The sequence below is a fragment of the Acinonyx jubatus genome, chromosome B1 (genome assembly GCF_027475565.1).
Source record: "Acinonyx jubatus isolate Ajub_Pintada_27869175 chromosome B1, VMU_Ajub_asm_v1.0, whole genome shotgun sequence".
Lineage (NCBI taxonomy): Eukaryota > Metazoa > Chordata > Mammalia > Carnivora > Felidae > Acinonyx > Acinonyx jubatus.
Window position 1 is genome coordinate 147,972,018 of NC_069382.1, and position 16,021 is coordinate 147,988,038.

The following is a 16,021-nucleotide window of genomic DNA, read 5'->3' on the forward strand; positions in this document are numbered from 1 at the left end:
TCTCTCCTCTGCCTCTTCAATCCTCACTGACACCACCCCCAGTTTACTTTGCAGCTCATTGACACCATTTTTTAATTCATAATGACTATTTTTTGTTCCTTGATCTCCCAGCAACAGATTCTCTGCTGTCTTCTATGCTTTTGTCAAGCCCAGCAATTAATCTTAGGACTATTATTCTAAATTCTTGTTCAGTTATATTGTTTATATCTTTTTTTAATGTTTATTTATTTATTTTTGAGAGAGAGAGAGAGAGAGAGAGAGCACGAGCAGGGGAGGAGCAGAGAGAGAGGGAGACACAGAATCCGAAATAGGCTCCAGGCTCCAAGCTGTCATCACAGAGCCGGATGTGGGACTTGGAACTCACAAACTGTGGGATCATGACCTGAGCCAAAGCCAGATGCTCAACCCACTGAGCCACCCAGGCACCCCTGTTTATATCTTTTTTGAGCAATTCTTTAGCTGTCATGTCTCCCTGGAACTACTTTTGAGGAAAATTCTTCCGTTTCATCATTTTGGCTAGTTTTCTGTCCTTTATGTGTTCTAAACACTTGTTATGTGCCCTGCACCTTCAGGCCCTACTATATTAAAGAGGGGTCATATACTGTCCAGGGTCTGGCCCTTCAAGGAGGTGTTTTTTTGGAGAGTGTTAGTTGCTCTCTGTTGTTGTGACTTTGGTTACTTTATCTCCCTACTCAGTCATGTGTTGGACCTGCCACCAGGTGTGCTTCAATTTGTTCCTTGAAGTAGCCCTGGAAAGGAAAACAAACAAGAAAAACAGAAAGCAAAACCACACATACGGGGGGAAAAAAGCAAAAAAACAAAACAAAACAAAACAAAACAAAACAAAAAAACAAATACAGCAACAAGTATAGAATAGGGTAGAGGAGGTGCTGATGTAAGAGTCCTTATCCCATACAAAGACAGAAATGACAGGGGCCGGGAAACAGAAAAGAAAAGAAAAATTGACCAGACAGAGAAACTATTCAGCTTAATCCAGAGAGAGAGAAAGGAAAGGAAAGAAGGTGTAGAACATGTATAAAGAGAATAGATTGAATATGTCTGCTTAAACCAACAACCAGAGTAACCATACTAGAGGAGGGAAGAGATATGGAGAGAAGGAAGTACGTGTATGTGTATATTTCTCTCTCTATATATATATTTCTGTGTGTGTGTGTGTGTGTGTGTGTGTGTGTGTGTGTGTGTTTAGAGAGAGAGAGAGAGGATTGTCTGAGAATTAAATTGGGCAATGCAACAGTGCTGGTCTGGGGGATGGGCTGTCTGGTTTGTCAGTGTCAATCCGGCTGCAGTAGATAAGCAGCTACCCAGCAGAGGGGAGTGGTTTGGTGTAGGTGGGTCCTGCCTCCCCTGTGGGCCCACTGTCCCTTCCCTGAAGCCCCATTTTGTTGGTGATGGGGAGAAAAATGGCGACAGCCCAGTCTCTTCTTCACGGACCAGGTGTCCCAAACCACTCTGTTCAAGCCGTCCTCACTGTGCTAACGGTGCAAACGAAGTGATTTGTCCTGCTCTGCCTACTCCCCTGCCTTCACTGATGCTTGGCTGGGATTTAAACCCCGATGTCTTAAAGATTGCCACTTCCTGAATCCTGGCTCTGGGGATGAGATGCCCCGCCGCCTCAGTGCCATGTGTGCAGTTTGTCCCACTCTGCCAACTCCCATGTTTCCCTGGTGCTCGGCTGGGACTTAAACCCTGGTGTCTTTAAGGTTCCTACTCTACCCCAGTTTTGGGGAAGTGCCGCCCTGTGCCGCGGATATATGGCCTCTGGCTGGTGGGCACAGGCAGCCTTTGCCCTTTGAGTGGGTATATACCCACAGCACTCCAGAGAGTGGATCGCTTTCCCCCACTGTGGACTGTGCCTCTGAACTAGTTACTGAGCCTGCGACTGGCTCCCCTCCTCCCAGGTGCGGGATCTGGGCAGCTGGCCCCAGTCTGGAGAAAGCCCCGCAGTTAGAGATTGGATCTTTCTCCATCCAACTTTGTGGTTTTTCTCTCCTCCAGATACTGTCCTACACTTCCCCAGCCTCTTTCTCTTCCCTTTGTCTCTTGGCAGAAGGGGATCCCTCCCCTCCCCTCTCCACTCCTCTGCCACTCGTTTGTTTTATCTCTCCCAGTTCGGGATCCAGGTACTTATGGCCCACCGGGTTGTCCCCGTGGATCCTTAGAGGCATCTCTGTCACTTTGCCACCCAGACGCTTGGAGTTCAAAGTCCTTTGGCCTCAACACTGCTGTGTTTGCAAGACGAGGGAACTTCGGATCCCCTTACTTCACAATGTTGGCCCCTCCTCCCCAGAAACATATTAAATTCTTTTCCCCCAAGGTAAAATTGGTGACGGAGAAAAATTGGCATAACATATATATATTTTCTTTTTTGCCTATATATGTTATACATTCTCCAAAAAAATATTAATCCCTAAAAAACATGTTCGTACCATTGCTTTAAAATTAAAACAAACAAAACACCCCCTCATTGGTTTACTAAGCTCAAAAGCAAAATGGGCTTTCTAATATGGGATACTCTTTCAGATAACTTATATTTTATGTATTTTTCAGCTGATATTTCGCAAGGCTTTTCTGCTCATGATTCTGATAATCTTTCCACATTTTTACTTCCGAGAAACTTGCCAGAAGGGAGCAGATTGGCCCCTATAGCCAAAAACGTAAGAGCAAGTAGATCGTAGGGGAATCCAGACAACCAGAGGGTGTTCCCATTAAATTGTCAAGTGCAGGTTACTTCAAGAGAACACTGAACTGCAGTGTAGATCTAGCATTTGCCAAAATAAAAATGCACATGGCGTCAAGGATGTGACTGTAAATTATGGACTTACGGAAGCAGGTAATGTGGAAATTTCTATAATTCCCATTTCTGTCAGCATTCCTTTGAGAGCTATTTGTCTTGGTCTGCAACTTGATTGTGGTTTTTATCAGCCAGGATGAGCTCCTGTAGCAATGAACCCAACCCACAGTGGACAGATAAAAGCAGCAGAAACAATATCGAGGCTGATTTACACAGCACTTCTCATTTACATTCTTTACCTCTGCTCCGATTACCAGTGCCACTAATGTCACCATTTGTGAGGTTTTTTTTGGAGGCTTGCAGATATGAAATGGGTTCTGGAAGCCTCCAGGAATATATTTTAATAAGCTAAGGGAGAAAATAGTTATTAAGATAACAAAATGCTTTTTCACTGACACAATTAACAAGCATATTTTTTAAGCTGTTGGGGATAATAGCTGTTCTATTCATATAACTATCTTAAGGATACGAACTTTTGCTTTTACTTACAAAATGTGATTGTTTTATGCATGGGTGTGTGCGTGGAATGATGGTAGAGATAAAGGTGTGTGTACTTACATCCACACTTTCCCGGACTATTAAGTATACCCTAAATCATAACATGAAATTAAAATTTTAAGGACAAATATTTGATTCATAGGTATATTTATATATTAGTAAGTTTCAGATGAGAAGGTGTTTGATAAATAGTCATTTAGAGGCTGGATAAACCTTACCAATAATTTCTAGACAACGATTCTAAGCTGTTAAGGAAAATATTTTGTCTATTTATTCCTTGACTGTCCACTAGAAATAAGGGAAGGTTGGAAAATGGGATATTAGATCTGTTTAAACATATACTAAATTAATAAACATATTTTCAAAAAAGTTTATAGACTAGTTCTTAACTCTCCAAGAAGCTGAGTGGATAAATATATTTAATGAAAGAAATATAATGTTAAAATATGCTTCTATTTGTGGTCATTATTCTTTTTATTTTAAAGTTGCTATTTTTTTCTTTATCCCTTAGGGCTTCATTCCAAAAGACCAATTCTCTGTTGGTATTAAAGTCATTCCCTGGCAGAAATGCAATGCTTAGGGGAACACATTAGTATTTCCTTCCCTACTAGTCTAGTTCAGTGGTTAAGAGCATAGGCTGTGGAGCCAGACTGCTTAGATTTGAATTTCAACTTTACAATTTAATAGCTGGGTGATTTAAAGCAAATTACTTAAACTCTCTCTAAGCATTCATCTTCTCTTTGGGGAAAAAAATGGGAAAATACTTTCCTTATAGAAGAGGTATATGGTGAGGAGTAAAGCACTGAGCACAGTACCTGTCTCAGAGTAAAAACTAAATGAATGGGAGCCCTTATTATTTCCAAAATGTAATGGCATTCAGCAACCCCATGAGCAGCAGCTAACCAAGTATTAACTGTCTTGGTGACATGTAAAAGGCACGTGATGTCTACAGACATGTTACTGCACTGAGAATTATGATTGTGACCCATTTGTCTTCTCATCTAGAAGCTGATTTTTGGTGTTGCCCATTGCTAAATTCAGCCCCTTTATTCAAAGTTTACAAATTTACTAAGCTCTCATGGTTTTGGTAATTTTATTGACAATTTTAAAGGTCCTGTGGAGAAATCCTATTTAAAACTTCTACTTGATTCTTATCCAAACCCATATTTTAAGTTTTTCTCCAGAAAAGGTTTATATAACCCCCATCATTGGCAACTGTCCTTTTCTTTAAACTTAACCCAGAGGGGCGCCTGGGTGGCTCAGTCGGTTAGGCGTCCGACTTCAGCTCAGGTCACGATCTCGCGGTCCGCGAGTTTGAGCCCCGGCGTCGGGCTCTGGGCTGATGGCTCGGAGCCTGGAGCCTGCTTCCGATTCTGTGTTTCCCTCTCTCTCTGCCCCTCCCCCATTCATGCTGTGTCTCTCTCTGTCTCAAAAATAAATAAACGTTAAAAAAAAAATAAACTTAACCCAGAGAACCAGAATCTCCTCACTATTGTCATTATACTGAGTAATTAAGACTAGATCCTGTTTCTACCTTTAAATTTTCTTTTTACCAGTCATTTCATCTCCCAACAAAAAAAAAACCTTCCACTGGCAGATTCCTTTAGAATGTACTGATGGCTATATAAAAAAAAACCTTTCTCGGGGCTCCTGGGTGGCTCAGTCGGTTGAGTGACCCACTTTGGCTCAGCTCATGATCTCGTGGTCAGTGAGTTCGAGCCCCGCGTCGGGCTCTGTGCTGCCCAGCTTGGAGACTGGAGCCTGCTTCGGATTCTGTGTGTCTCTCTCTCTGCTCCACCCCTGCTCACGCTCTGTCTCTCTGTCTCTCAAAAGTGAATAAATGTTTTTAAAAAAGTATTTCTCCCACCCTATTTCTCACCCTCCCTCCCCTTCTCTCTCTCTGTCCCTAGTATTTATTTCAATTTCTATTTAATTATTTGAGGCAAACACTTCCTTTGAATGTCATGTTTCCAACCTTTAATTCATAGACTCCATATTTGTTAAAGGAACAATTAAATGAGTCAGGGTAGGAATGTATTTCATAAACAAATTCAGAATGGAAACTACCTCAGTAAAGCAATGTTTATAATCTGACACATAACTATTTGTAAAACACAGGCTAATTATTACGCCTGGCCATGTGCATCATTCAATATAAGATTAAATTTCATAGATTTGAATACCTAGCATCCACATCCTCAAAAAATTTACTTTTACATTCATTCATCTGGGTTGTATTAGCATCAAAAATATATATCTTATTAGATCAATGATCCACAGATGAAACTCATTATCTTTTGTAAAAGGAAATAGCTATAATTAATCAACTATTTTAAGCTTTCAGGAACATTAATACATTTACACACACACACACACAAACTCAGTGTTGAGCACCATATGCCTTCAATAAAGATGATCTATTAAGATCATCTTTGATCTTACAGATATTGTTGATATTGTTGATCAGAATATGGCATTTTACAGTTAGGTATCAGAGTTGTTATGATAATACATTAAAACATAATATTAAATGTCCCAAATCCATTACAAGAGAATTCTATTTCTACGAATTAAATAAGGCAGTGTATATTTTGAAATTTGTAAATACATTTATAGTGATCTTTAGAAGAATCATTGACAGATTTTGCTAACGATCGTTTACTATGGTTTGGGCAGTTTGAAATACCTACACTGTTAAGCCTTTAAAATCAAAACACCAAAATTTTAACATAAGATAATCTTTTTATAAAGCATATGAAAAAATAATTAGGAGATGAATTATGGCAAATTTCCACCAGGCAATGGTGTGTGAAACAGTCATACATAGGAGATGAAACTTGAACACCTGAGGAAAGAAAGGCAACATGGATTGGGTTCTGACACATCCAGAAAATGCAAGAACAAGCTAAAAGTTACCTATGTTAAAGCCATATTTAAAAAGATGTATAAGAACTACCAGTTGTCCTCCAGTACTTTCATCTGTGACTTATGGAAGCAACCCTTTGGTAGAGGATGCTCTGTGAGGTCTACCTGCCCCACAGCCAGAAGTAAACAGTGTTCCATTATCAATCAGGCTAGAACAAAGATGATGCATATGTTTTCGTTACTACAGTGATTAATTATTTTCACTGTGCCTTGGTTAATTTGCTCTGAATTATTGTACTTGCTCTCTTTTCACCAAGCTCATTTGCCTTCCTAACCGAGTACAGCACATAGACAATAACACTATGGTTCCATTAGTTCAGATGGCAGGTGGGCCTTAGAACTGAATCCAAATGGTAATAAGTAGTAGAATTGGAAAAGACCAGTAGGGGCACAAGAAGAGGGGAAGAGGAAGAAGGGAAGGGACATTTATCCTTTTTAAAGGAAGCTTTGTGATTAAAGAAGAAAAAGACATAATGAGGCAATTTTATACATGTCATTTTTCATATGTAGAAACAACACAAAACTACTGGAAAAATAGATTATTCTCTGAGACTTAGAAGAACTTGGTCTAAAAACCCAAGAGTTTGTTCCTTATGGAAAAACAAGCCTCTTCTGTTCCTGTGCAGTGAATTTACCAGTAACAAGAGGAAATTAGCATGGAGATACTGGCTGTTAGCATCAGGATTTGATTTTTGCAAAGGATAAACAAGGACTTTTTATTTTATCTTTGCTTAATGAGCAAACTGGCTCCAAAGACATGCAAAACTTTTTCGGCATTGTGCCTACAACTTATGTCACAGCTTCAAGGAACAAGGTGTCAGCCCTGATGGTGCTCACACTAGGGACTTTATAGCTCATTCATTTCTGCCATGCTTCCCCCTCACCCAGGGTTACAGGGCCACAAGGGACAATGCACCCTTTGGACCATTTGTGGTTTATGAATTGTAAATCCAAAGAGAGGGAGAGACAGCTTGACTGAACCCAAATTATGTTACAATAGATGGTAATGAATGTCCTGTTTTAGCAGGATAATAGAACCCCTGCTTATTGGCAGTCATTCAGACTCGATCTCTCTCATCCATTTTCTCTCTTGGCCTTGACCCTAATCCAGCAATTGCACTTCCCCAGCTGCTCTTTAAGCTGCCTCATTAGCAGCGCACCATTGGGCAGCTCCCATGACAGTCATCCAATGGGATGAAAGTGACATGGGGCCAAAGACTGTAACTGATTGGCAAGCATTGCAATGAAATATGAGACAGGGTTAGATGAAGAAGGCTTTTGAGAGTGTTTGTAGAGACTGAACAGTTAAGGAATTTTAGTCACATGTTAACTTCACTATTCAGCTTTTTGTTTTCCTAAACTGCAGGAAAAAAGCCCACAAAATTCTTTATATATAGTCATAAAGAATAAATTTGGCATTAAATACATTTTTTTACTAAAATGTTAAGTTTATTTCACTGTATAATATAGATACTTTAGCCACAGAAATAGCTTAAATCCCATTGATATTTTCATAAAATTCTTAGAATAAGATTGTAATTCAGCAACATGCTATTTTTAGAACCATTTAGAAATAGGCAAAAAGTATCTACATCATTTGACAAAATCTAGTGAATTTGTTATCTATTCTTTTCCTGTTATAAATCTAGTTTACATTTTTATAAATTCATACAGAATGTAAATTTGTAGTAATAACTTGGCACTAAATTAACACAACTGAAAATAACTTTTTCAACATATATTATCTCCACATTAACTCTGTATCACTGAATTTATTCTAGTTATTGCAACATTCATGTAATACCCCACTTTAACTTCATTCTTATAACCTCCATGATATGAATTGTGTTAATGTTTATATTTATGTTGGTATTAATTCTTTTCATTGTCAAACTCCTCTACATCAAAGTAAGTAATTCTTTCCTCTGGACTCATAAAAAACATTTGTCATGTCTTAAAATTTCTTAGCTTCCAAATATTTAAATACTTACAGGCATTACCATTTTTATTCACCTGGTAATTTTTGAGTCTCTATAATGACCCAGGTACTATTCTGTAAGTCCCAGAACTATTCAAATTAGTCCAGTAGTGAACTTGTTCTCAAATCCTACCATTTGGTGGAAAAAGATATTTACTGGGCCACATAATAGAATGTAGTAAATGTGATGAAATGGGCATGACCTTAAGTGACATAGAAGTCTAGAAGAAAGCACATTAAGAATCTTTGAATTCCCCAGGAATGTACATCTGAACAAACCCTTAAATTCATATATATAAGCTAACTGAAGGTAAGATTAGGCGAATGGAAAGTATTTCAGGCAGAGAAAACTACAAGGGCATCTAGAGCATGCTTTTTTTTTTTTTTTTTTTTTTTTTTTTTTAGTTTTTAACATATTTATTTATTTTTGGGAGACAGAGTACAAGCAGGGGAGGGTCATAGAGAGAGGGAGACACAGAGTCTGGAGCAGGGTCCAGGCTCTGAGCTGTCAGCACAGAGCCTGATGTGGGGCTCAAACCCAGGAAGCGCGGGATCATGACCTGGGCCGAAGTTGGATACTTAACCAATTGAGCAACCCAGACGCTCCTAGAACATGCTTTTTTAAACTCTTGGAATGTGATGAACAGACATTATCAAGACAACTTAAGAGGTCAGGAGATATATACAAAGGGAAGTAAAATACAAAGGTTCAGAGACCCAGTAGTTGCAGAAATATACATGAAGATTCATTCAGATGCTCTGTAAAAATTCAACTACATTCCCTAGTCTTCTCTGTTTAGTTATCTTATTTGTTTATACGGTATAATTCTTACAAGTCTTTCAAGAGAAGAAGCATGATGGTTTCAGTATAACCAAAACCCTAGTTGCAGCTTTTTATAGCAATATAAGTCCTAAATTTATATTAGCTGCCCTTGAATCATATGTCCTTCCTTGCTTACATGAATGGTAACTAGGGAGAAGGTCAGAGAGTTGATGACTCAGTGGATTTTCAGGGTTTAGCTGCTTAAGGTTGAATCCTGCAGCAAGACTGTGGGAGGCACAGTTTTCTTTAGGAGGGATTATTGTTATAACAAGCCAATGAACGATGCTAGAATTCTGATAATTAAAGCCATGGAAGATTTCTATGATCTGTAGATCATGTGAGATTTATTTAAAAAAAAGTTTACTTAAATTTTGTATGGCCAAGAGTTAAAATTCTATTAGTTACCTATATCATATTCTACTTCCCTAGTGGCAAGATAAGTTAATTTTCCTTTAAAAGTATATTCTGGGGCGCCCAGGTGTCTCAGTCAGTTAAGCGTCCAATTCTCAGTTTCAGCTCAGGTTATGATCTCATGGCTTTATGAGTTGGAGCCCCACATCGGGCTCCAAGCTAACAGTGTGGAGTGTGCTTGGCATTCTTTGTATTCCCCTCCCTCTGCCCCTCCCCTACAAGTGCTGTCTCTGTCTCTGTCAAAATAAATAAGCTTTAAAAAAATACACTCTATACATTCAGTGATTAAAATATTGTTTTGTGGTTATGTACAAGGTATCTGTCATCTTTCCCTATTCTTTTATTTAAATTATCTTTCAGTTTCTAGTTAAACTTGCCCTCTCTAATGGAAGTCTTCCTTTATTACTCCATATTGAATCTCTTTATACCTATAATTTTCCCATTTATACAGCACTTAATCACCGATTTCATTTTACTTTAATTATTTTGTGTATTCCCATATTTTTTCACCTCAAGAATTCTCAATAGCAAAGATTTATTTTATACTTCACCTTACTGCCCCCACAATGCATTGCAAATTTGTTTTTCATTTGGTAGTTGTAATAAATACTACTTTACTGAAGGGGTTGAATCTGATATAAAGAATTTGGGGACGACAAGATTGTTTCAGAAGCCATCTGCGGCCGAATAGTAACCTAATTTTTTGTGGTCCTTCAGAAATACATAGGTTTACAAACTATAAGCAGAAATGTTATTTTTTTTACTAGATTTCCTAGTCAAATCTTTTGATTTGACTTTAAAAGTTTTTACCAAACACTGACATCTCACTTGAACTTTCTTAAATAGGATGTCTCATTCAGCATAATGGCTGTTTTCAATAAAACATGCTCACTAATGACCACAGTCTTTCCTTAGTAAACTAGAACCATTTGCAATCAAAAGTCCCCTACAGCTTATTTCTTGCGTAATAAGAGTAAGTGCATTTGGGAATATTTGTCTGCTGACTCAAGGTCTCCAGAGCACAGTGAACTGCCAATATTGATATTGTGCCTCAGCCATTGTCAATCTACTTTAGGAAAAGAACTGCCTTCTCTAGTGCAAAGACAAAAACAGTGGGCAATTTCTTTTTTCCTAATAAACTTTGACTTGCTCCGAGTGAGCATGTATGGCCTACATATACTCCTCTGTGGGACTGAGAAGACTAGTAAAAGTCAAAAGAGCCTATTTCAAATATAATAAACCTAATTATATCCAAGTTATTTTTGAGGACTCATTTCACTATATGAAACTATCATTACATTTCAAAGTGAAACACAGCAAACCACACAATATCGTTGTATATATTTGCAAGAATTCAAATGATTTAAATGTCCAAATTTCCCAAGAAACATTTGTAACCTGCTAGACAATGTGATGGGAAATGGGAAAGCAAACAGGTATTATACATGACCTGCAACCTCAAGAATGTGTAAAGGAAAGATTATTTTAATAACTATAATGCAGAGTAAAATGTGATAAATGCAGAAAATATTACTGGATCCATGTTAAAGAAAAATTTTGTGTGTGTGTGTGTTTCAGGAGAGTAAAAGATAATTTTTCCTGAGTGAGTCCTGAAGAATGTCTGGTTTCTCCAGAGTCCAAATAGCAAGAGAAGTTCCCAAAGAGCTCTGTAATCAAAGATGGAGATAAATGAGAGTTCTCATTGTATTAGCAGAGTGGCTTGGTATAGGATAGCTGGAATGAACAGGCTGTGCTTTCTTGCCAAGTCAATTAATTATTTGGGTATTCCTTCCACCTCTTATTTCTTAAAATCTGGTGTCCTAAAATGCATAGAAGTCACCTTTGTTTTTATTTATTAAGGTTTGTTTATTTTGAGAGAGAGAGAGAGAGAGAGAGAGTGTGTGTGTGTGTGTGTGTGTGTGTGTGTACATTAAGTGGGGGAGAGGTGGAGAGAGAGAGAATCCTCAGCAGACTACATGCTGTCAGTGCAGAGCCTGACCTGGGGCCAACACAGGGCCCCACCCGGGGCTCAGTCTCACAAACTGGATCTTGACCTGAGCCAAAACCAAGAATTGGATGCTTTGGACTGAGCCACTTTTTTTTTTTTTTTTTTTTTTTTTAAAGTCAGTTGGAGGCCTGTGTCTAAGGCAAGGAACAGATTGCTAAGCCAGGCTTTGCAATTGTTCTTAAAGGATTCAGTAGTTTTTTTTATAGAGTCCAACCAGATTGTAGAACACTAGAATTTGTAGAGAATTTTGACAAAACTCTGGCTAGGTTAACAAGATGTTAAAAAGGGGAACTATCTTTTTAATGTTTTCATAGTCTTATCAGATGGATCAACCAGTCTTACATTTGAAAATGAGTGCTGAGCACCCATCCAGTGATGGGACTCAATCACTCAAAAACATACAGTGGTAAAGAATTCAGTAGGCAATTAGAGAAATAGATTTTTTTGAGACAACTTTAGGTATGCTGATAGTGTCACCTTCGGATCTTTAACACTTATCCTTGCGAGGATGCAAATTCGTAACTGAAAATTTTAAAGAAAACAGCCCGTGCCTGGAACACCCTACCAGGCAACAAAACAGAAAAAGTCTGCATTTGGTTATTGATTAATTCCCACAAATGGTGAGTCAAGGATACTTTTCTGTGTATTGTGTATGGAACGAGTGCTGGAAGTAGAAGTTGTAAAGCTCTGTCCCAGAGGACCCCATCAGGGTTTTGGAGCACTCAGCAGAAAAGGATCCAGTAGTACTCCCAAATACCCAGGTGTTAAGTAAGAAATGAAGAGTATCCAGGAGTGATGCATTCTCTCGAATCAAAGGAACTGTGAATGAATGACTTATTTTGAAATGAGTCTCCAAAGGGTTCATCAAAATAAACATAGGAACAAGAGCCTACTTTTGACAGGAGTCCAGCCTACGGATCTCTGTAGCCAGCTCATGAAGGTACATGTCAAGAAAGATACTTTTCATGCCCATAACACTCCTACTTCCCCCTCTTTTAAATTCTGGAGGTGTTAGTGGTACCACTAGTCAGAAGATATGTAAGTGCTAATGGTATAAAGAATAGAACTAATAAAACCCATACTCTTTTCTGGCTTCAGGCTTCCAAAAGTGGAGGAAGGAAGAAGTTTAATTTCAAGTAAAATTTGGAAGATTTAAAAAAATTGTTTTAAGAGTAAACATGTTGCTACTGATCTGTTGGGGGATTAATGGGACCTGAGGTCTTTTAGTACCTGAAAATGACCATAAGTTGTCGGGCCCATCCTTGATTCAACCAAAAGGATGGTGAAGAAGCAGGACACAAAATTCATATGAAGGTTACAATCAGGATAAAATACTAGTAGGTGTTAGGTTTTATCCTGTGAGTCATGTGGTTTCAAAATAATAGTTACATTTATAATAAGGCAAATTGATTATGATATATTAAAAAAAAGCCAATGCCCTGCTCATGGTAAATTAAAGATTTGAAATTCTGGTTATTGGAATATCAAACTAATGATAAATGTTACAGTCTATAGAGAATACAGGAATCTCAAATAGAATGAGGACTAAATGAATTATTTCATTTGGTAATTCAGAATAATTTGAAAGTGGAAGACGAGATTGTCTTAAAGTGGATAGGAAAGAAGGAATTGAAGATAGATGTCAGTAACTCTTACTCTTATTCTTTTCTCATAAATGAAAAAAAGTCTAGGGTGTGGGGTTCCAGTGCAAGATTTTGCTTAGCAATGAATCGAGTCGCCTAGGATGTATCCTAAATGAAACATAGGTAGTAAGAGTAATATTAATCATGAGAGTGACAAAACCAGCTTATATTTATTGGTTACTTACTATATTTCAGGCCCTAGGCCAAGTAACTTATTACATTATATCATGTAATCGTCAAAACCTTTGATCACTATTTGATGATTCAATGATGAAGCCTCAGAGGAGCTAAAGAGCTCACCCTCATTGACCTAATAAATGATAGATTCTGGGTTTTATCAAGAAGAGTCTATTTGCATACTCTTAATTTCTTGAAAAGAAAAAGGAACATCACTTATTCTGAGGCAGAATGGAAAGAGAATCAAGTAGTGTGCATATGCGGAATAAGAAAATAGAAAGATTTCATTCCTGAAGTTTAAATGTTATGAAGGTCTATGGCATTCCTAAATCTGTGCCCAACTTATAATTTCTGTAATACTAGGGATGGACCACCATGAACCCTGTTTTTCAAAAGGATCTGCTGGATCTATTACATGGGGGATCCACTAGACTTCAGAGTACCCAGATTCTGATTTGGGTACTGACTGCCTCTTATCAGGGAGAGAAGGCCTGTATATATGGTACCCAAATAGTACTATTCAAATACAATCTAGCACTAAGTGCTATATGTAAGTGATGAATCACTAAATTCTACTCGTGAAACCAATATTACACTGTTAACTAACTAGAATTTAAATAAAAAGTTATACATCTATATATGTATGTGTGTATATATATGTATGAGTATACATATGTATACACATGTATGTATGTATATACACATATATACACATGTATGTATGTATATACACATATATACACATGTATGTACATATGCGTATGCATATACATATGCACATACGTATATATACACATGTGTGTATATACATATATATACATATATATGTGTGTATAATATACGTATGTGTGTATATACATATATATACATATGTATACATACGTATGTGTGTATATACATATATATATACATATATACATACATACGTGTGTGTATATATACACGTATGTGTGTATATATGTATGTATGTGTGTGTATTATATATATGTGTGTGTGTATATATATATAAATATATAAATATATAAATATATATATATATATAAATATATATATATATATATATATATATATATATATATATATATAATCCAACCCACTGCCTAGTACGCTGTTTGTTGAGAAGAGACTAATCCCAAAACTGAAAGGATAAATTCATTCCTTAGGAAGCTTAGTCCATTAATTTCGATATCTGGGATATCTGTGCTCATCTTGAGCTCTGTTTTACATAATACTGGTGGCTGGGTAAAATAAAAGGTCTGTACTTATGTCTCCTTCATCTATGTCTCCATATTGAAATGGTAACAGTGACAGAGGCAACTCTTGCTGATTGCAGGTATTAAGTCATGGAATAGACATTTTCCCAGTGACGCCACCAAAAGGTGTTTGAGGCAGCAAAACTCTTGGGTGAAAGGGATGTATTATCACTCTTGTTACTGTCAGCTCTAACAGTTAAGGAAAGACAATTGAGTCCAGCTATGAGACTGGCACTATAAAAGTTTGTTCATTTACTTTACAATATCCAAGGCAGGATCCAACTTCCATATTAGTCTGAAATAGTCCTAATGATCTATGTTTCTCGTAAGATAAGAGAACATAGTTAATATTTGTTATTTATTATTTACTACACAGTATGATATTCATTCTATTTAAAAATATTGTCTGTTCAAATTATTGTAAATCCTGTAATGTAGAAATTATCATTATCTTTTTACTTTGGTAAGAAAACTGAGAGGGAAATAATACTTCATGTACTTAATAGAAGACAGGGCCTAGGTTTGAAAGAAGTTCTGTTTTACTTCAAATCTAGAGCTTTTTTTTTCTTTGAGATTTCTTTCTTTTTTTTTTTTTCAAAATTTTTTTTCAATGTTTATTTATTTTTGGGACAGAGAGAAACAGAGCATGAATGGGGGAGGGGCAGAGAGAGAGGGAGACACAGAATCGGAAACAGGCTCCAGGCTCTGAGCCATCAGCCCAGAGCCTGACGAGGGGCTCGAACTCCCGGACCGCGAGATCCTGACCTGGCTGAAGTCGGACGCTCAACCGACTGCGCCACCCAGGCGCCCCTAGATTTCTTTCTTTTTAATACAATTTATTGTCAAATTAGCTTACATACAATACCCACTGCTCATCCCAACAAGTGCCTTCCTCAATGCCCATCACCCACTTTCCCCTCTCCTTCAAATCTAGAATGTTTAATCAATATATTAAGATAATCTTTGGGTAGCAATGACAGTAATTACAGGGCAGATGTGACCTAATGATTCTAGGACAAAAGGAAGGTGATTCAACTGCTTGTAACTGACCTCCAACTGAAGCAAAAGAGCTTAATTAGGACCAGGTCTTAACCTACACCTGAATGATTCAAGACTGGATTGATGAAAAGCATTGTTCCTCAGAAATTTTGTGAGGTCTGATGGACACTAGGCATTGGGCTTAATGCTACATGATTACCTAGAAATTACCCATTGGTGAATATGGTCTTCTAAAACACTTCCCACTTGATCAGGATTGCCTCAACAGTGGGCTGTATCCAAACCCTGTGGTTGATAAGCCTAAGTGATTGACAGATATCTACCCTTATTTTAAAATTTATCTTGCAACGTTGGTGTGGCCAGACCTATGGATTACATGGTTTATAAGATAATTTATAGCTTGCCTCTCAAATACATATGCATGTAAGTATGTTGGGACCTCATGCCATTATTTGTTACTGAGAAGCATTCCTTGTAGAGTTGATCTGTTTTGG

General features: G+C 37.5%; 1 pseudogene; it reads left to right on the forward strand.

The window, feature by feature from the left end:
* Nucleotides 1-1,421: 1,421 nt before the first annotated feature.
* The window catches only part of LOC106983171 (actin, clone 302-like), a 53,969-nt pseudogene continuing 39,369 nt past the window's right edge, over nt 1,422-16,021 (forward strand).